Source organism: Zootoca vivipara, chromosome 8 (assembly GCF_963506605.1).
Source record: "Zootoca vivipara chromosome 8, rZooViv1.1, whole genome shotgun sequence".
Classification (NCBI taxonomy): Eukaryota; Metazoa; Chordata; class Lepidosauria; order Squamata; family Lacertidae; genus Zootoca; species Zootoca vivipara.
The window spans coordinates 39,961,528-39,975,887 of record NC_083283.1 but is presented as its reverse complement, the minus strand read 5'-3'; positions in this window follow the sequence as shown (position 1 = coordinate 39,975,887).

The following is a 14,360-nucleotide window of genomic DNA, read 5'->3' as shown; positions in this document are numbered from 1 at the left end:
TTCTGACCCTGATAGCTAGGCTTTTAAAGGGGTTAGGCCTTAGGACTGCTGGATAGGATTGTGAGGAAGAATAATTGAAAAATAAAATCCCAGCAAACTATCTGCCATGACCCAGCTTTGTGCTAATCACTTTTATCTTAGCCTCAGTATTCTCCTCCTTTAAAATATGACTATTAATTGGTTGCCTTTGACCAGGTTTTGATTTGGCCCTGCTGGGTACTTTTAGAGTTTTGTATTAGAATTCCTAGTTTGTAGCTATTGGATGTAGACTTGTAGATTATTTGCAGAGCTTGATGTCTACCGTATGTAGATTATTTCAGTGCTTTGTTTATGGATTCTTAGGGGGAAGCCACGGCTATTCAAGTGATACAGTATGATACTTCAATTGAATTGTGCAGATGTGGCCAAAAACCCCTGTCTGAAACCCTCCAGGAAATATGGAGCTCAGCAAACCAACTGTGACTTGGACTAAGGCAGTTTTCAGTGTGAATGGGTGGAAACTCACACCATAAGGATGTTGACCCCCATGGCATGGGGCACATCAAGACTGGCTCTCTATTCTTGTCTGGGTGTTTCTTTGTTTTTAAAAACTATTACTGATGGATGATAGCAGAGGAGGTGAGTTTTAAACCATCATGGCCTCCCAGCCACATTGTGAACTGCCCAGATAGCCTTATTTTTAATGGGTGATATAGAAATGTTGCAAATACATAAAGGGTAAGAAATACTGTATTTGTTTTTTTTTAAATAAAAAACAAGTTGCCATTTATTTAATGGCATTGCATAGTCTATGACCCTTAAGAACAAATTATTTATGTAAAATATTTATATACTGCCTTTCATTTGAAATCACAGGAGTAGAGTAAAAAATACATTAATATTGCAATATAAAATAAAACAGCCATGGACAGGCAGTTTTGAAATAAAGAAATATGAACAGTGTATATGACTCAGCATTTCAGTTAATCTCTGTTGGGATAGGATGATGGGGGAAAGTGTGAATAATAGGCTCATTAGGCCTGCCGGGCTTGCCAACACAAGTGTCTATGTATCCTAAAAATGCACAACGCTCCTCAAGACCTATAGAGACAGATGTACCGTGTTTCCCCTTTTTTAAGGCGTAGCCATAAAGTAAGCCATGGCAGGATTTTTAAACATTTGCTAAACATAAGACATACCCCGAAAATAAGACATACCTCCATGCCATGTGGAGAGAGACCGCCGAGCGCCCCAACCAGCCAGCGGGACTCAGAACGCTGGCTGCAGCAGCAGCAGGAGGAAGCCTGCCGGCTCGGTGCCTGGAGCCAGCTGCTGCAGCGACGACCGCGCAGAGCACCCGAGCCAGCGGTCTTGCCTCCGCCTGGCCCGACCGAGGAGACCTGCCTCCCCGCCTCCCAGAACCAGTGGCTGCAGCATGGAGCACGTCGAGCGCTCTGCAAGACCGAGCGCTTGGAGCGCTCTGTCGGGCCGGGCGGAACGCCTGAGCCAGCGGCCTCCGCCTGGCCCGGCCGAGGAGACCTGCCTCCCCACCGCCCAGATCCGGTGGCTGCAGCGTGGAGCGCATTGAGCGCTCTGTCGGGCTGGGCGGAGCGCCTGAGCCAGCGGCCTCCGCCTGGCCCGACCAAGGAGACCTGCCTCCCCACCGCCCAGATCCGGCGGCTGCAGCATGGAGCGCATTGAGCGCTCTGCAAGACCGAGCGCTTGGAGCGCTCTGTCGGGCCGGGCGGAGCGCCTGAGCCAGTGGCCTCCGCCTGGCCAGCTGAGACCTCCCTCCCCACCGCCTAGATCCGGCGGCTGCAGCGTTGGGCGCTCCGCAGGACCGAGCGCTTGGAGCGCTCTGTCGCGCCGGGCGGAGCACCTGAGCCAGCGGCCTCCGCCTGGCCCGGCCGTGGAGACCTGACTCCCTGCCGCCCAGATACGGCGGCTGCAGCGTGGAGCGCGTCGAGCGCTCCGCAAGACCAAGCGCTTGGAGCACTCTGTCGGCCGGGTGGAGTGCCCGAGCCAGCGGTCTCCGCCTGACCCAGCCGAGGAGACCTGCCTCCCCACCGCCCAGAACCGGCGCAGCGCCAAGCGCTTGGAGCGCCCTGCCAGGCTGGGCGGACCACCTAAGCCAGTTTTTCTTCTTTTTTTCTTCCCTTTTTGTAATGTACAGAAATGCAAACTATAGCTTATCATCACCATTAATTAATGTACAGAAATGTAATGTACAGAAATGCAAACTATATCGTATCATCATCAGGTAATTAAAAAAAAAGACACCCCACCGAAAATAAGACACCCTGTGTGTTTTTGAGAAAAAAAAGTTGTAAGACGGTGTCTTAAAAAGGGGGAAACACGGTAGGATTCAAAGAAACTGCAGGCCATGCCCTGAGGGGAAATCAGCTGCAGGGCCATTTCTGTGAGAGGGTTGCCCTGGTGAAGGAGAGGCAATTTTGCATTAGCCACCACACAGTGCTCCACCACTGTGACTGAACAGCAAACGATAATAACCAAATGCTGATAGGTGCAGTAAAACAAGATCAGTTGCCCTTTGCAGCAGTAATTACCGGTAGTGCCCTGAAGTACAACTTGAGTTTACTGATTATTATTTTTAAGGCTTAACCTGATTATTGCTCATTATAATAGACTCAAATCTGAAGACAGATGGTTGACTTTAAAACAACCTTTTTTTCATACCGAACACTCACTAAGTAAATGAATATGGTTATCTAGTAAACTCAGGTTTGCTTGTCATATTTTACAGATTTGTTTCTTTCTCTTGCATGGATTTCAGCCTCATTTACATCAAGACCCTGAACATTCTACACCAAAGCAAACTCTGAAGCAGTCTTCATTCTGGCAAAAACTCAGTTTGGCTTGATGGGAGCTGCATGCTGCCTGAGACTTTCTAGATCCTAGCACCGAGGTGGGCATGGGTGTAGACAGGGGGGGCAGGAGGGGGCAGCTGCCCCCCCCTAGAAGCAAAAAATTATTGTATTTTACAGACCATAACCAATACTTTGCCCCTCCAAAAACTGAAGTGGAAAGGGCTTTGCTTTAGCAAGAGCAGCTCTCCACTTGCTGGGGGCGGTAACACAGCTGTAACAAAAACACATCAAATAAATAAAGCAAAGTGGCTACCAGTACTTAAGCAGTTAAGACAATGGAGCAGAATATCCCTTCAGGCAAGGTCCACCCTATTCACCCTATTGTTATTCAGTGGGAGTTGTTAATGGGCATTCAGGGATCGCATTAACAGTTCTATTGGCGATTTAATGAGGGTGCAGAGGATTCAATTTGACTAAGGTGGCCCTGCAAGGCTAAAAGGAAGTGAATAAGAAGGGGGGGGGGCTGTAGCTTTGATAGACAGAGTGATGTTTATAAAAAGCATTGGTGTTCCAGTCTGCCCCTCCTCCTGCATCTGTATACTGTAAATCAGGGGTGGCCACCTCCCAAGAGACTCTGATCTACTCACAGAGTTTAAAACTGGGAGTGATCTACCCCCTTTTGGGGGGTTCAGGTCAAAGCTGTTGAGTTTTTTTAAGGAAGGGGAGCCCTGTTTTGGGGGGTTTAGGTCAAACTTGTTGAGCTTCTTTTAGGAGGGAGGGAGGCCCATTTTTGTTTAGGGCTTCAGGTCATAGTTCAGCTTTTTTTAGGGAGGAGGAAAAATTTGGGTGAGCTTTTTTTAGGGGTGCCAGTGATCTAGCAGTGATCTACCACAGACATCCAGTGATCTACTGGTAGATCACAATCTACCTGTTGGACGTGCCTGCTGTAAATCAAGCAGAGAGAAAGCTGCTTACAAGGCTCCTGTACAGGTGTACCGGTATCTTCCTCTTGCTGCAGAGTTCTAGCATCACAGCGTCACCCAGAGGCACCCACAAATGTGAGTTATCCCTCTCTCTACTTCCTTCCTTTCCTCCCTCTTCCATCCTCAATAAAATACTGGGGGGGGGGCAGATAAGCCCCACATAGAAAGCCCATCAACATGGGGGGGGAGGACTCTTTAAAATACAGTATTTACCAGTAATTTCTTTTGGGGGGGGGAGGCACCTAGGCCTCTAGGAGTTGGCTGCTATGCCTAGGACAATTCAAGAAAGCAGAATCATGCATATGCTATGGTAATATATCAATAGAATCATGGAATTGTAGTCGGAAGGGACCACAAGGGTCATCTAGTCCAACCCCCTGCAATGCAGGAATTTTTCCCCAATGTGGGGCTTGAACCCACAAAATGGTTGAAATATTATGCTGATATGCAGCAACGCCTCGGAGCCATCGAGACTGCGGCCCTGTCTTGCCTCGCCCTCGCCTGCCCTGCCACCCCCTCTCCCCTGCCCGACCCTCCCATCCTCTTGCTGCAGAGTTCCAGCTTCACAGCATCACCCAGAGGCACCCACAAATATGAGGTATCCCTCTCTCTATTATTCCTTCCTTCCCTCCCTCTTCCATCCTTAATAAAATACTGGGGGGGGGGGCAGATAAGCCCCACATAGAAAGCCCATCAAAATGGGGGGGTGACTCTTTCAAATACGGTATTTACCAGTAATTGGGGGGGGGGGAGAGGCACCTAGGCCTCTAGGATTTGGCTGCTATGCCTAGGAGTAGGACAATTCAAGAAAGCAGAATGATGCATATGCTATGGTAATATATCAATGGAATCATAGAATTGTAGTCGGAAGGGATCACAAGGGTCATCTAGTCCAACCCCCTGCAATGCAGGATTTTTCCCCCAAGGTGGGGCTTGAACCCACAACATGGTTGAAATATTATGCTGATATGCAGCAACGCCTCGGAGCTGTCGTGACTGCGGCCGTGCCTTCCCTCGCCCTCACCCGCCCTGCCACCCCCTCTCGCCTGCCCGACCCTCCCGTCCTCTTGCTGCAGAGTTCCAGCATCACAGCGTCACCCAGAGGCACCCACAAATATGAGTTATCCCTCTCTCTATTTCTTCCTTCCTTCCCTCCCTCTTCCATTCTTAATAAAATATGGGGGGGGGGCAGATAAGCCCCACATAGAAAGCCCATCAACATGGGGGGGATGACTCTTTCACATACGGTATTTACTAGTAATTGGGGGGGGGAGGCACCTAGGCCTCTAGGAGTTGGCTGCTATGCCTAGGAGTAGGACAATTCAAGAAAGCAGAATGATGCATATGCTATGGCAATATATCAATAGAATCATAGAATTGTAGTCGGAAGGGACCACAAGGGTCATCTAGTCCAACCCCCTGCAATGCAGGAATTTTTTCCTAAGGTGGGGCTTGAACCCACAACATGGTTGAAATATTATGCTGATATGCAGCAACGCCTCGGAGCCGTCGTGACTGCGGCCGTGCCTTGCCTTGCCCTCGCCCACCCTGTCACCCCCTCTTGCCTGCCCGACCCTCCCGTCCTCTCCAGCCAAGCAGGGTAGCCGCCGCCGTTGCCAGCCCCAGAAGCACAAGGTGGCCGCTGCCGCCACCACGATGTCGTCAGGCCAGCTGGCCCTGTAGCCCCGCCCACGTTCCCACTTTGTGGCCCCGCCCCTTAATGATCATGGCTTGCCCCCCCCTAGTTTTGATCCTGGCTACGCCCTTGGAGGTGGGGAACCTGTGGCCACCCAGATGTTGCTGCATTACAGCTCCCATCCTCCCTTCCTCCTTGACCATTGGCCCCACTGTCTGGGACTGATGGTAGTTGGGAGTTCAACAACATCTGGAGAACACACATTCTCCACCTCTGCCTTGGAAGCTGAACCTGTATTGCACTGATTCTCACTTACAGTTAATCTATCTGTTAATAATGTTGCTTTGGTAAATTGCAGGCACTCTTGATGTGAGTGTAACTTGTCTCAAGTAAAACTATGCCATCTGTTCCAAGAGATGGAGAAAGAAACAATAAGTTCAAAGTGAACCATACCTTTCAGGACAGAGAAGTAACCTTCCTAAACAGTATTTAAAGTATCTGGAATGGTTCAGTGTGTATGTGAAATAGGGGGCTCAGACTTTCACCGCCAGCAAATTGTTTGTTTTAACGTAGCTGAAGATGCCATGTGCTGGGCTTGGTATCAAATTTTTTCACTGATGTAACATAGCTGTGGGATGTGAAAATGTGCACTGTTCCCTCTTATGTGGGTTAATCAACAGGAGGTTTGGTATGTGGTGTGAATGTATAGAGAATCCTGTACTCCAGAAGAGGTTGGGCAAGATGCTGTTAGGACCTGTCTGTCTGATTCTGTAGTCTTCAGTTTTGTGCCATCTCTCCTTAATGCCACTTCTAAAGGGTTATATGGTGCATAGTGTTGTATGTTCATTGGGGAAGACAGATCATTTTCATCTGGGGGAAGGTTTGCAGCCAAGCACCCTTTTAAAACGACATGGCGAGAAACTGTAGCATTGCAGAAATACTGCAGTACAAAAAGTGCTCTGCTTTTATTTATACATGGAAGAGATCTTTATCAGGATTCCAGTTGGAAGAAAACCACAATTTCACTAGTTGAAGGAGGCCTTGCTTTTTCTGCTTGTGCTCGTGCTCTCGCTCCAGATTCTGTGCAAGAAACAATAAAAGCAGCAATAAAGTAATAATTGAAATGAAATAATTGCTGCTGTTGCTGCAGTTCTGAAGAGCAGCAAGTGGAGTTTCAGAGTAAGAAACACCCTGTTCTTTGTTTAAACACCCTTTATGAACTATGCTGATTGCGTGAACCCACAGGAAGGTAAAATCAGGGTTGGAGCTATCTAATTAAATAAGCATGTCATCTGTGTGGTCCATTTCTAATGCATGCATCAAGGAATGCCTCCAAGTTAAATCTATGGGATATGATCTCACTTTAGTGCATGCAGAAGCACAGTTTGTAGACTACATGCCTTGTAATTTTTTGTAGGCAGTCACATACCCTACCAAATATAGAGGCAGATACGTGGCTGCCTTTGTGGCTGTATATGATAACACAACTAGGTGAACTATTAGGTACTATAAAATAGCACACACATTCCAGCTAGCTACTAAGAGAAGCCTAACTTCACTTTGGGGCAACTGCTCATTTCACGGTAACAATGTTGTAGCGTTCTGACACTATTTATTTTTAAGGCATAAATGCTGGGAGGGGAGGGGAAAAGAATTTAGACCAGGGAAGTGACGTCCCCACCACCACTCCTCCAATCACCCCTTGCTAGTGCCCATCCTGGATGTCATACATTTGTTTTCCCTTTACAAATATGGATTGGAACCTGAAAAGGGAAAATCCTGCTGTGTTGCATTTTTTGTTAGTGGAAATACAGGCAGGGGAAGAGTTAGGCACCTTCCTTTCTCCCTGTCTCCTCCTACCATTCATTTGCTCTGCACTCCAACTACCAAAACCGCTAGTGAGTTGGTGAGGATGCAAGAAAGCCATTTATGAAGTGGGAAGAGGTACAAACAGTCTGCTTCAAATTCATGACAAATGCACTTTAATTGCATCAGTGAATAGTTGCTTACATATACCTGCAGTAAAGGTCCCTTCTGGACACTTCTTCCATGCAATCCTGAGTGAGGTGCATGAGACTCAGTGCTGCCCTGCACACTCTGAGAAACTAATACACAGCACTGCTGGCTCCACAGACTAGCCCTTTGGTTGTAACTGTTTGCCAGATTGTGCCAATTGTCAAGACAGACCCTACGTGAACAACAGACTGTGAGATTCAATCGCATACCAGCAAATTCAGGGTGCACGGGGAAAGTTGATACAAGCCCTTCTTGAATCTCAACACAACAAAAAGGCATTTGTTGTGGATATATTCTGCTTTAGCTGGTTCTGTAGTTCTTCCTTAGTGCTACCACAACAAAAGCAGGACAAGAATTAACCAGAAGTTATGGGTGTTGGTTGTAAATGAGGCAAAATGACCACCCCAAAATGTTTCCATGTGCAAACAGTATGGAAATTGGGATCAGGTGTGACTGCCTTGATAGCATCATGGACACATATAATCATGAATGTGCAATAAAAAGGCTGTATGGAGGGGGTCTGGGAGCTCTTGTGCAAAAACTTCTTTCTCTCTCTCTCTAAAAAAGGAGATGTTATAAGAAAAACTGCTCCTTTTCCCTTATGGGGTATCTAAGAGCCCGTATAGAGTCCTTAAGTAGCTTCCCTATTGATGGGAGAAAATACAAGAGGCCACCCAGAGAATATTGAGAAGCATAGCAGCTAGTAAGCCTGATTTTTATTAATTGTTGCAACAGGGTGCTCACTCACCACACGCAGGAGGCAGGAGGAACCCCAAACAATGGTGTGCAAGCCCTTATATAAACTTTTGAAATTGCCCACCCAGTAGCTCGAGATCATCCCCCAAAACATCATATTGTACATACATCACAGAAGGGGCGGTCTACAGCAGAAATACAGGCGGTCTACAACAGAAATCCTGTTGGCCAGGATATCTGTTAATGGTCTCTGATTGCCTTACCTGGGCAACCTGGCCACTCTTTTGTGATGGTAAATACTTTTAGTTCCTGAATCCAGGTGACAGGCTCGCCCTATTGATACACAAATATGCCCTTAAGGCAGGATTTGTAAGCAAAAAGACAAAGGGAAGGCTTTCCCCATTTCCTCCCTCCTTGCAGATAAATATTTGAGGTCAATTTGGGAGAGTCAAAATGGTTTGGGACAGGGGTGTCAAACTCAAATTCATCGGGGGCCGCATCAGCAGTTTGGTCACCCTCAAAGGGCCGGTTGTGTCTGTAGGACTATGTGTCCACTCTTTATTATCATAAATTATTGTCACTGCATTCAATTATTACTGTTTTTTGTAATAATGTAAGCTCATTCCCGCCCCCACGCGGATCACATTCCTGCGTCGTGGCGCGTGTGTGGGAGGGGATGTAAACGAGGGAAATTTGAACAAAAGGTGGGGATCGACGGCTTCCGGGGGGGGGGCTCAACTAAACCTTCGGCAGGAAGGAGAAAGCCACTGCTGGGATTAAAGCCACCTGCAGATGGAAAGAGGGCTTCCCTCTCCCGCCCTGTGCACACCCAAACCCCGCTAGGCAGGATGCCACACGCTGCAACCCACCCCATGCTTTGGAGAGGGGCAGGAACATGCGGTGCAGCGCCAACTCCCTGCTTTGCTTTTGCATCCTCCCTCCTCAGCGCCAGAGTCCCTTCCCCTCGCGCTGAGGGAGGGCAGCAGATTTCCCGAGGAGGAAGGCGGCGGCAGCCCCAGCAGACGTGCATCTTCGCCTCAGAGCTGCTCTTCCCCCCACCCGCGCTGTTGTCGTCTTCGCCGCCGCCTCTCCCTACTGGGACTGCAGGCAGAGGAGGCTTGAAAACCTCCCCCCACCAAAAAAATCCCCCTCCCACCTACTCAAACCGCGAGGCGACTCCATCTGGAGCCCTACATCACGAGGGGCTGAGAGGAGGAGGCGGCAGAGCGGGAAGAGCAGGAACCCGTGCCATCGTCGCCGCCTCCCTCCCGGCCGCCCCCCGGGGAGCAGCTCCGCCGGAACTGAGAAGCCAAAGGGCGGCTCGAGGGTGGGGGGCAGAGCAAAAGCCAGGCACCCTCCCGAGTGTCTATGAGGAGAAAACGGGGGAAGAGGGAAGAGAAACCCGGCTCCATCAAGAGAGCGGCTGTTGCACTTCGCCTACTTCCCCCTCAGGCTCACTCCGCGTCCCTTTCGCCCGCTCGCTCGCCCACCTCCCGGATGCAGCCGAGGAGAGGAAGGGAAGTGGCGGGTGGCGGCTCCCCAGTGCCACCTCACTCGCTCTCGGAGACAACAGCAAAGCCCGCCAAAAAAAAAAAAATCCAGCGCTGCTCCGTCCCGGCACCAACTTTGCCGGCGGCGCCTGTAGGGCTTTCCTACCTCCTCGGCGGGCTTCCTCCTCCTCCTCCTGCATCTCACTTCCCCGTCTGGCCGCTGTGCCACCGCCTCCCTCAGCCTCATTCGAAATTGAAATTCCCTGGCCAAGGCCGTCAGCGCCCCGGCCTCCGCCTGCAGCCCCGCCCCCAGTTTTGACCCTCGGCCAGTCACAGGCTCCAGAACTACTGTCAGCGGCTACTGTCGGTGGCGGCTACGTGGGCCACATGACGAGGTCTGGCGGGCCGGATTAGGCCCCCGGGCCTTGTGTTTGACACCCGTGGTTTGGGAGAGTCAAAATGACTTCAGGATTGCTCTCCTTTACTATTCAGACACGTGGTTTATATACTTGTGTGTGTGTGTGTGTGTGTGTTTGGCTTGTACATTTATGAACATTTATTTTATATTTGGGACCTTAGAATTCTGGAGGAGACTCTTGAGAGTCCCATGGACTGCTAGAAGATCAAACCTATCCATTCTTAAGGAAATCAGCCCTGAGTGCTCCCTGGAAGGACAGATCGTGAAGCTGAGGCTCCAATACTTTGGCCACCTCATGAGAAGAGAAGAATCCTTGGAAAAGACCCTGATGTTGGGAAAGATGGAGGGCACAAGGAGAAGGGGACGACAGAGGACAAGATGGTTGGACAGTGTTCTCGAAGCTACGAACATGAGTTTGACCAAACTACGGGAGGCAGTGCAAGACAGGAGTGCCTGGCGTGCTATGGTCCATGGGGTCACGAAGAGTCGGACACGACTAAACGACTAAACAACAACAACAGAATTCTTATAACAGGAGACTTTTGTGATAAGGAAAAAGATGGGGAAATGCTCTGGAAGGTGTGGAGATAACACGTGATGCAGCATTGTATATCCTCCCTGCGAACAAATCCAAATCAATGCTCAATAAACAGGTTGCCCAGAAGTAGCCAACGCCACTAGGGGGCTGAACTGTATGTCCGAGGTTATGACCCTATCTCTGCACAGCAGCATTTTCCATTTCATTCACAGAGACAGATAATGAAATTCAGTTCTGGCACATAACCATGGCAGTGAAATGTGAATTTATTGGGGCGGGGGAACCTCTAGCTATTATTTTCTTAGCTCTCTCCCTCTGTGGGTTGCTCATGATCTTGGTGGGGGAGAGTACCATTTACTCTTAAAAAACAATAACAGGCAGTAAGGCAATTTCGTAAACTGGCAGGTAATCCGGTCTGTGAGAGAGGAGGGGGTATTGAACTCAGAGCCCAAAGTCTATGGAATATAAGCAACTGACAAGGCTCAAGGGACCAAGACTGGATTTCTTATTCAGTCGAAAATTTGGTTGTTTTATTTTTGTTTAAAATGGCATATCTCTTGCTTCTGCTCTTGTTGACTTGACTCAGCACTTTTCAGTCAGGGAAACTCATATTGTGGTCAGTCCTTAGACAAACCAGGGCTTTACATCACATGGTTAAGACTGTAATAACATTAGAAGTGAAGCATATTAATGGGCAAGATTCCTATACAAATTGTTATAAACTGTTTTTAATATTGTGTTTTAATGTTGTGACTTGCCCTGGGACCTTAGAATGAATGAATGAATTATAATAGCATTAATAATGACAATTTCTTGTTCTTGGAGTAGCTTTTCTGATATGAATGGGGGCTACTTCAGTGGCAGGATGAAGTGTTAAACAAAGTTTACCAATTGTACTGTATGTTCCATAAGTGTTCAAAGACTGTGTTGCCAGCAATCTTTAACAACCATGCAAGGCGGGCTGAGTCTCTTTCTTTCACATTGCCTACTAGGGAGCAGATGTTTAAGTTCACCCAATGAACTGGGCTTTGAATAGGAGACTTTGGCTGCATATGCCCTTTACTTTTAAAGTGCATTTAAAGATGCCTCTCCAAGAATCCTGGGCACTGTAGTTTACCCCTCATGGAGTTTCAATTCCCAGCATCCCTTAACAAACGACACTTCCCAGGGAAGGGGAAAATGTGGTTTGAATGTGCTTGAAAGTTATAGTGTAGCATATGCTTTTGACATGTAAGCTCTAGCAACTCTCACAAAATATGAATAAGGACAGCAATCCATGCATGCTGAAAGACAGAAAAGGAAACACACTGCACGGATTTTCTTTTGACTAGGCAAGCACATGCTTAAAAAAACAACCCAGCATCTTCACAGATCATTAATCTTTCCATGTAACCACAAACAATGCACTGTGCAAACTTGAAGAATCATTTCCTACCATTGTTGCTTGGGGGGCTTAAGAGCAATTTAAATGTGATCGCTATTTATACACACCCCGTTCTCCGAAAGCCATTTGTTCTCTCTTTCTCTCCTGAAATAAAAAGAACATGAACAAAAGAGTTGTCTGTATCTCCAGCAAGAACCTCAAGTTTCCTCTATTTTCTCTGCAGCTCTTTTTCTCTAAGAGTTAAATCTGCAGAAGGGGAAAGCAGGAGGGGGGAAAGCAAGCTAGACTTTATGTCTGTACTTGGTGGGATCTATTAAATTACTGTGGGATGTTTTTAATTATGCCACACATAAATGGCTCCACACAACAGCATTTGGATCCAAATGTGAGCCTCCTTGACGTGTGCTCTGCATTAGCTCTGCACTGCACTTGCCTGGCACTTGTCTGTGGTGGCCCCTTTGTGGCACCTTAGCAGCCTGGGATTTGTCCTTTTCTTTTTCAAGTTAGAGGATGGGAGCTCATGCTGGCAAAAGGGGAAAGGAAATGGGTAATAAAACAGAGAGCTAAGCGGCTCACTGGAGCCAGCAATACTGGGGATCTGGTTAATTGCTCAAAAATGAAAAAGATTCAGGATTTTTCATGAAATCCCTTAGGTGCACTTGCCAAGGCTCAAATATTAGATTGAATTACAGTTTCTAATTCCTCCTCCTCCTCCCCCATTTTACCCACAGCCATGTGTCTTATTTCTTCCAAAGGCTCTTCCACATCACAGAACAGTCACTCAAAGGGGGCTGAGCTAAGCATTAGGCAGTTTTTCTGCTTGCTACTTGCTTTACTCAGTCCGATTTCTTTATTCCTAACATTTTGCCTTGTGGTGACCGGTACCGGGGGGGGGGGCAGCTCCTTCTCCTCACCTCCTGATCCTCCTGGATCCTCCTCATTCTCTTTTTCTTATGCAGCAACCTTGCCAGGGACCTTACACAGAGCTGATGCCTGACAGCTGATTGTTACATCCATGTTGAGGGTGAACCCCTTCAGGCCATAGGCTGTAGGGTAAAGAACAGTGTAATTCTGAATGCATCACCACGAAAAAGAAAAGTCCTGAATGTTACAACCCTCCCCAGAGTGGAACAGCTGTTGCATCTTCCTCAGCCAAGGAGCATGGTGGTGGGTGGCTGAGTGGGGAACAACATACAACCAGAAAATACTGTTGCACACCACCACAATCTCTGAGAAGTGAGAGATTCCAAGGGTTCCATGTGCTTACCCAGGGTTTGGTTTCCTCAGAATGAGGGACAGTGGAGACTGAAGTGTCTTTATGATATATGGCTTATCCATCAGAGCCCACAATGGAAGTGCTCACAGCATTAACACCCCAAGAAGGTCTTGCTTCTCCCACAGCCACAGCCTTGGATTCCAGCAGAAATCAAACAAGGCTCTGGCTCTCTGGATTCTAGACAGTTTTCAGGAGTGAGCAAGCCAGCAGTAAAGCACACATAAGTGGAGTTAACTCATTATTAAACAGCAGCAGCAGCAGCAACAACAACAACAACAACAACAACAACAACAACAACAACAACAGGATTTTCACTGGAGTCTCAGGCCTAATGAGCCTAGCAACTCTTCTTTGGTAGGTCTTGCCCCTATGAAGGAGTTGTGGAGACTGAAGGTCACTACTTCCCTATAGCTGTCCCCTCCTCTTCAGGGTTTCTCCCAAGCAATCTGAGATTGCACTTGCATGCTTGTCTTTTCTCCTCCTTCTTCATGCCTCTTCTGGTTCTGGGAGACCTGGGTGGAGGGGACCTTATCACAACAGGAGGGGGAGACACCCAAGCCTCCTTACCAGGTGGACTCCTCTCTGCCTCTTGACCTCCCTCATTTCCTGCTTCAGCTTCTGATTCTGGACTTCTCTCTGCCACAGACTCTCCCTGCTCACTAAACCCTGTTACCTCTTTCGCTTCCAACACCTCCTCCCAGTCTTCTCCCTCTGACCACTCATTTTCATTCCACCACCCATCCCTGGGTTTTGAGCCTTTTTTGCTTGGGGGTTCCCTAGCTGGTTCCTCCCAGCATTCCTCTGCATCCAACCAGTCCCTGACAATAGTACATAGCAAGAAGGGTTCAAGATCCACCCAGAGAGGAAAATACTCTTTTTACAAGCAGCCAAGAGGAAGTACAACCGCAGACGCACACTCTGAGCAGCAGCCTTCCACCAGCTCTATCCTAGGAACACCTTAAAAAAATAATAACCTGCTATAGCATGAAAGGGTACAGCAGATGGCCTGGACCAAGTAGATTCACAGCCAGTGTGGTGTTGGAGATAAAGTGTAGGACCTGGGAGAACAGGGTTCGAGTCCCTACTGGGTGACCTACCTCGGGGCACTCATAATCT